The 10000-nt window shown below is 45.9% G+C and overlaps 11 non-coding genes across 11 annotated transcripts; 4 read left to right on the top strand and 7 right to left on the bottom strand.

Annotated features, from left to right (window-relative positions):
* Window positions 1–694: 694 nt before the first annotated feature.
* On the top strand, window positions 695–767 carry TRNAM-CAU (transfer RNA methionine (anticodon CAU)). The gene has a single exon. It is a non-coding gene; the product is annotated as a tRNA-Met (tRNA).
* Window positions 768–1615: 848 nt separating this feature from the next.
* Window positions 1616–1687, bottom strand: TRNAE-UUC (transfer RNA glutamic acid (anticodon UUC)). Its single transcript has one exon. It is a non-coding gene; the product is annotated as a tRNA-Glu (tRNA).
* A 1041-nt stretch (window positions 1688–2728) lies between these two features.
* Window positions 2729–2800, bottom strand: TRNAE-UUC (transfer RNA glutamic acid (anticodon UUC)). Its single transcript has one exon. It is a non-coding gene; the product is annotated as a tRNA-Glu (tRNA).
* Window positions 2801–3843: 1043 nt separating this feature from the next.
* Window positions 3844–3915, bottom strand: TRNAE-UUC (transfer RNA glutamic acid (anticodon UUC)). The gene has a single exon. It is a non-coding gene; the product is annotated as a tRNA-Glu (tRNA).
* A 1234-nt stretch (window positions 3916–5149) lies between these two features.
* Window positions 5150–5222, top strand: TRNAM-CAU (transfer RNA methionine (anticodon CAU)). Its single transcript has one exon. It is a non-coding gene; the product is annotated as a tRNA-Met (tRNA).
* An 848-nt stretch (window positions 5223–6070) lies between these two features.
* On the bottom strand, window positions 6071–6142 carry TRNAE-UUC (transfer RNA glutamic acid (anticodon UUC)). Its single transcript has one exon. It is a non-coding gene; the product is annotated as a tRNA-Glu (tRNA).
* Window positions 6143–7183: 1041 nt separating this feature from the next.
* TRNAE-UUC (transfer RNA glutamic acid (anticodon UUC)) lies at window positions 7184–7255 on the bottom strand. The gene has a single exon. It is a non-coding gene; the product is annotated as a tRNA-Glu (tRNA).
* A 120-nt stretch (window positions 7256–7375) lies between these two features.
* Window positions 7376–7448, top strand: TRNAM-CAU (transfer RNA methionine (anticodon CAU)). Its single transcript has one exon. It is a non-coding gene; the product is annotated as a tRNA-Met (tRNA).
* Window positions 7449–8296: 848 nt separating this feature from the next.
* Window positions 8297–8368, bottom strand: TRNAE-UUC (transfer RNA glutamic acid (anticodon UUC)). Its single transcript has one exon. It is a non-coding gene; the product is annotated as a tRNA-Glu (tRNA).
* Window positions 8369–9409: 1041 nt separating this feature from the next.
* TRNAE-UUC (transfer RNA glutamic acid (anticodon UUC)) lies at window positions 9410–9481 on the bottom strand. The gene has a single exon. It is a non-coding gene; the product is annotated as a tRNA-Glu (tRNA).
* A 120-nt stretch (window positions 9482–9601) lies between these two features.
* Window positions 9602–9674, top strand: TRNAM-CAU (transfer RNA methionine (anticodon CAU)). Its single transcript has one exon. It is a non-coding gene; the product is annotated as a tRNA-Met (tRNA).
* Window positions 9675–10000: the final 326 nt, after the last annotated feature.

Below are 10000 nucleotides of genomic sequence, written 5' to 3'. Positions count from 1 at the left end.
ATGGTTTGCAGAAGATTGGCACATAGATATTTGCCAATGCAAATGTGCAGAAGAGCGAGAACGGCCGAGAAACTTCATGTGCTAGTACGCATGTGCGTACGCCAAAGCACACACAATGCGTGACAATTTCTGGTGCCCAGTGGCCTATTTAAAGCTAGCAGCATAAGCCATTAGTTGCTGGATGATCTTCAGCTTCCCCTGTGAGTTCCTGTGATCCTGATATTAATCATGTGTGAAAATTCATGTGCCAGTGCGCATATACGTACGCCAAAGCGCGTGCATGAGCCATCAGTTGCTGGATGAACTTCAGCTTACCCTGTGAGTTCCTGTGTTCCTGATAGTATTTCATTTCCTGTCCTGACCCGGCTTGACCTGTCTTGTCTGCATCCCTGGCTTTGACCCTTGGTACTTTGACAACAAGGGAATGATTGGAGGTTACAATGGAAAAACAGCTTTGAGGTTTCAGCACTAGGAGTGTGCGGGTCGTTAAAAGGACTTGCATTTCCCATACCGGGAGTCGTACCCGGGCCGCCTGGGTGAAAACCAGGAATCCTAACCGCTAGACCATATGGGAAAACTAGCTGCCTTGTTTTGAGAAAAATAGAGAAAACCAAAGGGAAAAAAAGATGTGCCACCGCCATCAGCTTCCAAGTATGGTGGCCAGCTATGACACACATATCACTTTCACTAATTGGCCTCGTTAGCGCAGCAGGTAGCGCGTCAGTCTCATAATCTGAAGGTCGTGAGTTCGATCCTCACACGGGGCACTACTCTCTAACCATTTTGTGAGCCTTGGGGTCCTTAATCTATGAAAAACACTACTCTTCATCCCTTAGGTCTTGTAGGAAACCATATGGATGGAAAATTGACCGGAAGATCAAGCTTTCAGTGCTCTTTTGCCTTCCACCATATTCCACCCAGCTAAAATCTTTAGCTCTGCATCCAACAGACCTTGCAAGATACAATGTCTACTCATCCTGGAACAACAGAGGCATTTTCCATCTATGTGACATGCTTCCCTTAGTTTCATCACACAGAAAGAACAAAGCACCGAGGAATTCAAAAGGGCTTTTTCAAAGGTGTGGAAAAAAAAGATGATGTCTCTGTCAGAGAATGGTTTGCAGAAGATTGGCACATAGATATTTGCCAATGCAAATGTGCAGAAGAGCGAGAACGGCCGAGAAACTTCATGTGCTAGTACGCATGTGCGTACGCCAAAGCGCACACAATGCGTGACAATTTCTGGTGCCCAGTGGCCTATTTAAAGCTAGCAGCATAAGCCATTAGTTGCTGGATGATCTTCAGCTTCCCCTGTGAGTTCCTGTGATCCTGATATTATTCATGTGTGAAAATTCATGTGCCAGTGCGCATATACGTACGCCAAAGCGCGTGCATGAGCCATTAGTTGCTGGATGAACTTCAGCTTGCCCTGTGAGTTCCTGTGTTCCTGATAGTATTTCATTTCCTGTCCTGACCCGGCTTGACCTGTCTTGTCTGCATCCCTGGCTTTGACCCTTGGTACTTTGACAACAAGGGAATGATTGGAGGTTACAATGGAAAAACAGCTTTGAGGTTTCAGCACTAGGAGTGTGCGGGTCGTTAAAAGGACTTGCATTTCCCATACCGGGAGTCGAACCCGGGCCGCCTGGGTGAAAACCAGGAATCCTAACCGCTAGACCATATGGGAAAACTAGCTGCCTTGTTTTGAGAAAAATAGAGAAAACCAAAGGGAAAAAAAGATGTGCCACCGCCATCAGCTTCCAAGTATGGTGGCCAGCTATGACACACATATCGCTTCCACTAATTGGTCTCGTTAGCGCAGCAGGTAGCGTGTCAGTCTCATAATATGAAGGTTGTGAGTTCGATCCTCACACGGGGCACTACTCTCTAACCATTTTGTGAGCCTTGGGGTCCTTAATCTATGAAAAACACTACTCTTCATCCCTTAGGTCTTGTAGGAAACCATATGGATGGAAAATTGACTGGAAGATCAAGCTTTCAGTGCTCTTTGGCCTTCCACCATATTCCACCCAGCTAAAATCTTTAGCTCTGCATCCAACAGACCTTGCAAGATACAATGTCTACTCATCCTGGAACAACAGAGGCATTTTCCATCTATGTGACATGCTTCCCTTAGTTTCATCACACAGAAAGAACAAAGCACCGAGGAATTCAAAAGGGCTTTTTCAAAGGTGTGGAAAAAAAAGATGATGTCTCTGTCAGAGAATGGTTTGCAGAAGATTGGCACATAGATATTTGCCAATGCAAATGTGCAGAAGAGCGAGAACGGCCGAGAAACTTCATGTGCTAGTACGCATGTGCGTACGCCAAAGCGCACACAATGCGTGACAATTTCTGGTGCCCAGTGGCCTATTTAAAGCTAGCAGCATAAGCCATTAGTTGCTGGATGATCTTCAGCTTCCCCTGTGAGTTCCTGTGATCCTGATATTATTCATGTGTGAAAATTCATGTGCCAGTGCGCATATACGTACGTCAAAGCGCGTGCATGAGCCATTAGTTGCTGGATGAACTTCAGCTTGCCCTGTGAGTTCCTGTGTTCCTGATAGTATTTCATTTCCTGTCCTGACCCGGCTTGACCTGTCTTGTCTGCATCCCTGGCTTTGACCCTTGGTACTTTGACAACAAGGGAATGATTGGAGGTTACAATGGAAAAACAGCTTTGAGGTTTCAGCACTAGGAGTGTGCGGGTCGTTAAAAGGACTTGCATTTCCCATACCGGGAGTCGAACCCGGGCCGCCTGGGTGAAAACCAGGAATCCTAACCGCTAGACCATATGGGAAAACTAGCTGCCTTGTTTTGAGAAAAATAGAGAAAACCAAAGGGAAAAAAAGATGTGCCACCGCCATCAGCTTCCAAGTATGGTGGCCAGCTATGACACACATATCGCTTCCACTAATTGGTCTCGTTAGCGCAGCAGGTAGCGTGTCAGTCTCATAATATGAAGGTCGTGAGTTCGATCCTCACACGGGGCACTACTCTCTAACCATTTTGTGAGCCTTGGGGTCCTTAATCTATGAAAAACACTACTCTTCATCCCTTAGGTCTTGTAGGAAACCATATGGATGGAAAATTGACCGGAAGATCAAGCTTTCAGTGCTCTTTGGCCTTCCACCATATTCCACCCAGCTAAAATCTTTAGCTCTGCATCCAACAGACCTTGCAAGATACAATGTCTACTCATCCTGGAACAACAGAGGCATTTTCCATCTATGTGACATGCTTCCCTTAGTTTCATCACACAGAAAGAACAAAGCACCGAGGAATTCAAAAGGGCTTTTTCAAAGGTGTGGAAAAAAAAAAGATGATGTCTCTGTCAGAGAATGGTTTGCAGAAGATTGGCACATAGATATTTGCCAATGCAAATGTGCAGAAGAGCGAGAACGGCCGAGAAACTTCATGTGCTAGTACGCATGTGCGTACGCCAAAGCGCACACAATGCGTGACAATTTCTGGTGCCCAGTGGCCTATTTAAAGCTAGCAGCATAAGCCATTAGTTGCTGGATGATCTTCAGCTTCCCCTGTGAGTTCCTGTGATCCTGATATTATTCATGTGTGAAAATTCATGTGCCAGTGCGCATATACGTACGTCAAAGCGCGTGCATGAGCCATTAGTTGCTGGATGAACTTCAGCTTGCCCTGTGAGTTCCTGTGTTCCTGATAGTATTTCATTTCCTGTCCTGACCCGGCTTGACCTGTCTTGTCTGCATCCCTGGCTTTGACCCTTGGTACTTTGACAACAAGGGAATGATTGGAGGTTACAATGGAAAAACAGCTTTGAGGTTTCAGCACTAGGAGTGTGCGGGTCGTTAAAAGGACTTGCATTTCCCATACCGGGAGTCGAACCCGGGCCGCCTGGGTGAAAACCAGGAATCCTAACCGCTAGACCATATGGGAAAACTAGCTGCCTTATTTTGAGAAAAATAGAGAAAACCAAAGGGAAAAAAAGATGTGCCACCGCCATCAGCTTCCAAGTATGGTGGCCAGCTATGACACACATATCGCTTCCACTAATTGGCCTCGTTAGCGCAGCAGGTAGCGTGTCAGTCTCATAATATGAAGGTTGTGAGTTCGATCCTCACACGGGGCACTACTCTCTAACCATTTTGTGAGCCTTGGGGTCCTTAATCTATGAAAAACACTACTCTTCATCCCTTAGGTCTTGTAGGAAACCATATGGATGGAAAATTGACTGGAAGATCAAGCTTTCAGTGCTCTTTGGCCTTCCACCATATTCCACCCAGCTAAAATCTTTAGCTCTGCATCCAACAGACCTTGCAAGATACAATGTCTACTCATCCTGGAACAACAGAGGCATTTTCCATCTATGTGACATGCTTCCCTTAGTTTCATCACACAGAAAGAACAAAGCACCGAGGAATTCAAAAGGGCTTTTTCAAAGGTGTGGAAAAAAAAAAGATGATGTCTCTGTCAGAGAATGGTTTGCAGAAGATTGGCACATAGATATTTGCCAATGCAAATGTGCAGAAGAGCGAGAACGGCCGAGAAACTTCATGTGCTAGTACGCATGTGCGTACGCCAAAGCGCACACAATGCGTGACAATTTCTGGTGCCCAGTGGCCTATTTAAAGCTAGCAGCATAAGCCATTAGTTGCTGGATGATCTTCAGCTTCCCCTGTGAGTTCCTGTGATCCTGACATTATTCATGTGTGAAAATTCATATGCCAGTGCGCATATACGTACGTCAAAGCGCGTGCATGAGCCATTAGTTGCTGGATGAACTTCAGCTTGCCCTGTGAGTTCCTGTGTTCCTGATAGTATTTCATTTCCTGTCCTGACCCGGCTTGACCTGTCTTGTCTGCATCCCTGGCTTTGACCCTTGGTACTTTGACAACAAGGGAATGATTGGAGGTTACAATGGAAAAAAAGCTTTGAGGTTGTAGCACTAGGAGTGTGCGGGTCGTTAAAAGGACTTGCATTTCCCATACCGGGAGACGAACCCGGGCCGCCTGGGTGAAAACCAGGAACCCTAACCGCTAGACCATATGGGAAAATTAGTGCCTTGTTTTGAGAAAAATAGAGAAAACCAAAGGGAAAAAAAGATGTGCCACCGCCATCAGCTTCCAAGTATGGTGGCCAGCTATGACACACATATCACTTTCACTAATTGGCCTCGTTAGCGCAGCAGGTAGCGCGTCAGTCTCATAATCTGAAGGTCGTGAGTTCGATCCTCACACGGGGCACTACCCTCTAACCATTTTGTGAGCCTTGGGGTCCTTAATCTATGAAAAACACTACTCTTCATCCCTTAGGTCTTGTAGGAAACCATATGGATGGAAAATTGACCGGAAGATCAAGCTTTCAGTGCTCTTTTGCCTTCCACCATATTCCACCCAGCTAAAATCTTTAGCTCTGCATCCAACAGACCTTGCAAGATACAATGTCTACTCATCCTGGAACAACAGAGGCATTTTCCATCTATGTGACATGCTTCCCTTAGTTTCATCACACAGAAAGAACAAAGCACCGAGGAATTCAAAAGGGCTTTTTCGAAGGTGTGGAAAAAAAAGATGATGTCTCTGTCAGAGAATGGTTTGCAGAAGATTGGCACATAGATATTTGTCAATGCAAATGTGCAGAAGAGCGAGAACGGCCGAGAAACTTCATGTGCTAGTACGCATGTGCGTACGCCAAAGCGCACACAATGCGTGACAATTTCTGGTGCCCAGTGGCCTATTTAAAGCTAGCAGCATAAGCCATTAGTTGCTGGATGATCTTCAGCTTCCCCTGTGAGTTCCTGTGATCCTGATATTATTCATGTGTGAAAATTCATGTGCCAGTGCGCATATACGTACGCCAAAGCGCGTGCATGAGCCATTAGTTGCTGGATGAACTTCAGCTTGCCCTGTGAGTTCCTGTGTTCCTGATAGTATTTCATTTCCTGTCCTGACCCGGCTTGACCTGTCTTGTCTGCATCCCTGGCTTTGACCCTTGGTACTTTGACAACAAGGGAATGATTGGAGGTTACAATGGAAAAACAGCTTTGAGGTTTCAGCACTAGGAGTGTGCGGGTCGTTAAAAGGACTTGCATTTCCCATACCGGGAGTCGAACCCGGGCCGCCTGGGTGAAAACCAGGAATCCTAACCGCTAGACCATATGGGAAAACTAGCTGCCTTGTTTTGAGAAAAATAGAGAAAACCAAAGGGAAAAAAAGATATGCCACCGCCATCAGCTTCCAAGTATGGTGGCCAGCTATGACACACATATCACTTTCACTAATTGGCCTCGTTAGCGCAGCAGGTAGCGCGTCAGTCTCATAATCTGAATGTCATGAGTTCGATCCTCACACGGGGCACTACTCTCTAACCATTTTGTGAGCCTTGGGGTCCTTAATCTATGAAAAACACTACTCTTCATCCCTTAGGTCTTGTAGGAAACCATATGGATGGAAAATTGACCGGAAGATCAAGCTTTCAGTGCTCTTTTGCCTTCCACCATATTCCACCCAGCTAAAATCTTTAGCTCTGCATCCAACAGACCTTGCAAGATAAAATGTCTACTCATCCTGGAACAACAGAGGCATTTTCCATCTATGTGACATGCTTCCCTTAGTTTCATCACACAGAAAGAACAAAGCACCGAGGAATTCAAAAGGGCTTTTTCAAAGGTGTGGAAAAAAAAGATGATGTCTCTGTCAGAGAATGGTTTGCAGAAGATTGGCACATAGATATTTGCCAATGCAAATGTGCAGAAGAGCGAGAACGGCCGAGAAACTTCATGTGCTAGTACGCATGTGCGTACGCCAAAGCGCACACAATGCGTGACAATTTCTGGTGCCCAGTGGCCTATTTAAAGCTAGCAGCATAAGCCATTAGTTGCTGGATGATCTTCAGCTTCCCCTGTGAGTTCCTGTGATCCTGATATTAATCATGTGTGAAAATTCATGTGCCAGTGCGCATATACGTACGCCAAAGCGCGTGCATGAGCCATTAGTTGCTGGATGAACTTCAGCTTGCCCTGTGAGTTCCTGTGTTCCTGATAGTATTTCATTTCCTGTCCTGACCCGGCTTGACCTGTCTTGTCTGCATCCCTGGCTTTGACCCTTGGTACTTTGACAACAAGGGAATGATTGGAGGTTACAATGGAAAAACAGCTTTGAGGTTTCAGCACTAGGAGTGTGCGGGTCGTTAAAAGGACTTGCATTTCCCATACCGGGAGTCGAACCCGGGCCGCCTGGGTGAAAACCAGGAATCCTAACCGCTAGACCATATGGGAAAACTAGCTGCCTTGTTTTGAGAAAAATAGAGAAAACCAAAGGGAAAAAAAGATGTGCCACCGCCATCAGCTTCCAAGTATGGTGGCCAGCTATGACACACATATCACTTTCACTAATTGGCCTCGTTAGCGCAGCAGGTAGCGCGTCAGTCTCATAATCTGAAGGTCGTGAGTTCGATCCTCACACGGGGCACTACTCTCTAACCATTTTGTGAGCCTTGGGGTCCTTAATCTATGAAAAACACTACTCTTCATCCCTTAGGTCTTGTAGGAAACCATATGGATGGAAAATTGACCGGAAGATCAAGCTTTCAGTGCTCTTTTGCCTTCCACCATATTCCACCCAGCTAAAATCTTTAGCTCTGCATCCAACAGACCTTGCAAGATACAATGTCTACTCATCCTGGAACAACAGAGGCATTTTCCATCTATGTGACATGCTTCCCTTAGTTTCATCACACAGAAAGAACAAAGCACCGAGGAATTCAAAAGGGCTTTTTCAAAGGTGTGGAAAAAAAAGATGATGTCTCTGTCAGAGAATGGTTTGCAGAAGATTGGCACATAGATATTTGCCAATGCAAATGTGCAGAAGAGCGAGAACGGCCGAGAAACTTCATGTGCTAGTACGCATGTGCGTACGCCAAAGCGCACACAATGCGTGACAATTTCTGGTGCCCAGTGGCCTATTTAAAGCTAGCAGCATAAGCCATTAGTTGCTGGATGATCTTCAGCTTCCCCTGTGAGTTCCTGTGATCCTGATATTATTCATGTGTGAAAATTCATGTGCCAGTGCGCATATACGTACGTCAAAGCGCGTGCATGAGCCATTAGTTGCTGGATGAACTTCAGCTTGCCCTGTGAGTTCCTGTGTTCCTGATAGTATTTCATTTCCTGTCCTGACCCGGCTTGACCTGTCTTGTCTGCATCCCTGGCTTTGACCCTTGGTACTTTGACAACAAGGGAATGATTGGAGGTTACAATGGAAAAACAGCTTTGAGGTTTCAGCACTAGGAGTGTGCGGGTCGTTAAAAGGACTTGCATTTCCCATACCGGGAGTCGAACCCGGGCCGCCTGGGTGAAAACCAGGAATCCTAACCGCTAGACCATATGGGAAAACTAGCTGCCTTGTTTTGAGAAAAATAGAGAAAACCAAAGGGAAAAAAAGATGTGCCACCGCCATCAGCTTCCAAGTATGGTGGCCAGCTATGACACACATATCGCTTTCACTAATTGGCCTCGTTAGCGCAGCAGGCAGCGCGTCAGTCTCATAATCTGAAGGTCGTGAGTTTGATCCTCACACGGGGCACTACTCTCTAACCGTTTTGTGAGCCTTGGGGTCCTTAATCTATGAAAAACACTACTCTTCATCCCTTAGGTCTTGTAGGAAACCATATGGATGGAAAATTGACCGGAAGATCAAGCTTTCAGTGCTCTTTTGCCTTCCACCATATTCCACCCAGCTAAAATCTTTAGCTCTGCATCCAACAGACCTTGCAAGATACAATGTCTACTCATCCTGGAACAACAGAGGCATTTTCCATCTATGTGACATGCTTCCCTTAGTTTCATCACACAGAAAGAACAAAGCACCGAGGAATTCAAAAGGGCTTTTTCAAAGGTGTGGAAAAAAAAGATGATGTCTCTGTCAGAGAATGGTTTGCAGAAGATTGGCACATAGATATTTGCCAATGCAAATGTGCAGAAGAGCGAGAACGGCCGAGAAACTTCATGTGCTAGTACGCATGTGCGTACGCCAAAGCGCACACAATGCGTGACAATTTCTGGTGCCCAGTGGCCTATTTAAAGCTAGCAGCATAAGCCATTAGTTGCTGGATGATCTTCAGCTTCCCCTGTGAGTTCCTGTGATCCTGATATTATTCATGTGTGAAAATTCATGTGCCAGTGCGCATATACGTACGCCAAAGCGCGTGCATGAGCCATTAGTTGCTGGATGAACTTCAGCTTGCCCTGTGAGTTCCTGTGTTCCTGATAGTATTTAATTTCCTGTCCTGACCCGGCTTGACCTGTCTTGTCTGCATCCCTGGCTTTGACCCTTGGTACTTTGACAACAAGGGAATGATTGGAGGTTACAATGGAAAAACAGCTTTGAGGTTTCAGCACTAGGAGTGTGCGGGTCGTTAAAAGGACTTGCATTTCCCATACCGGGAGTCGAACCCGGGCCGCCTGGGTGAAAACCAGGAATCCTAACCGCTAGACCATATGGGAAAAGGAGCTGCCTTGTTTTGAGAAAAATAGAGAAAACCAAAGGGAAAAAAAGATGTGCCACCGCCATCAGCTTCCAAGTATGGTGGCCAGCTATGACACACATATCACTTTCACTAATTGGCCTCGTTAGCGCAGCAGGTAGCGCGTCAGTCTCATAATCTGAAGGTCGTGAGTTCGATCCTCACACGGGGCACTACTCTCTAACCGTTTTGTGAGCCTTGGGGTCCTTAATCTATGAAAAACACTACTCTTCATCCCTTAGGTCTTGTAGTAAACCATATGGATGGAAAATTGACCGGAAGATCAAGCTTTCAGTGCTCTTTTGCCTTCCACCATATTCCACCCAGCTAAAATCTTTAGCTCTGCATCCAACAGACCTTGCAAGATACAATGTCTACTCATCCTGGAACAACAGAGGCATTTTCCATCTATGTGACATGCTTCCCTTAGTTTCATCACACAGAAAGAACAAAGCACCGAGGAATTCAAAAGGGCTTTTTCAAAGGTGTGGAAAAAAAA

The sequence above is a fragment of the Lithobates pipiens genome, unplaced genomic scaffold (genome assembly GCF_037356315.1).
Source record: "Lithobates pipiens isolate NorthernLeopardFrog02 unplaced genomic scaffold, aLitPip1_a1.2 Scaffold_8, whole genome shotgun sequence".
In the NCBI taxonomy this organism is placed as follows: Eukaryota; Metazoa; Chordata; class Amphibia; order Anura; family Ranidae; genus Lithobates; species Lithobates pipiens.
This window is presented reverse-complemented; position numbering and strand designations above follow the sequence as displayed.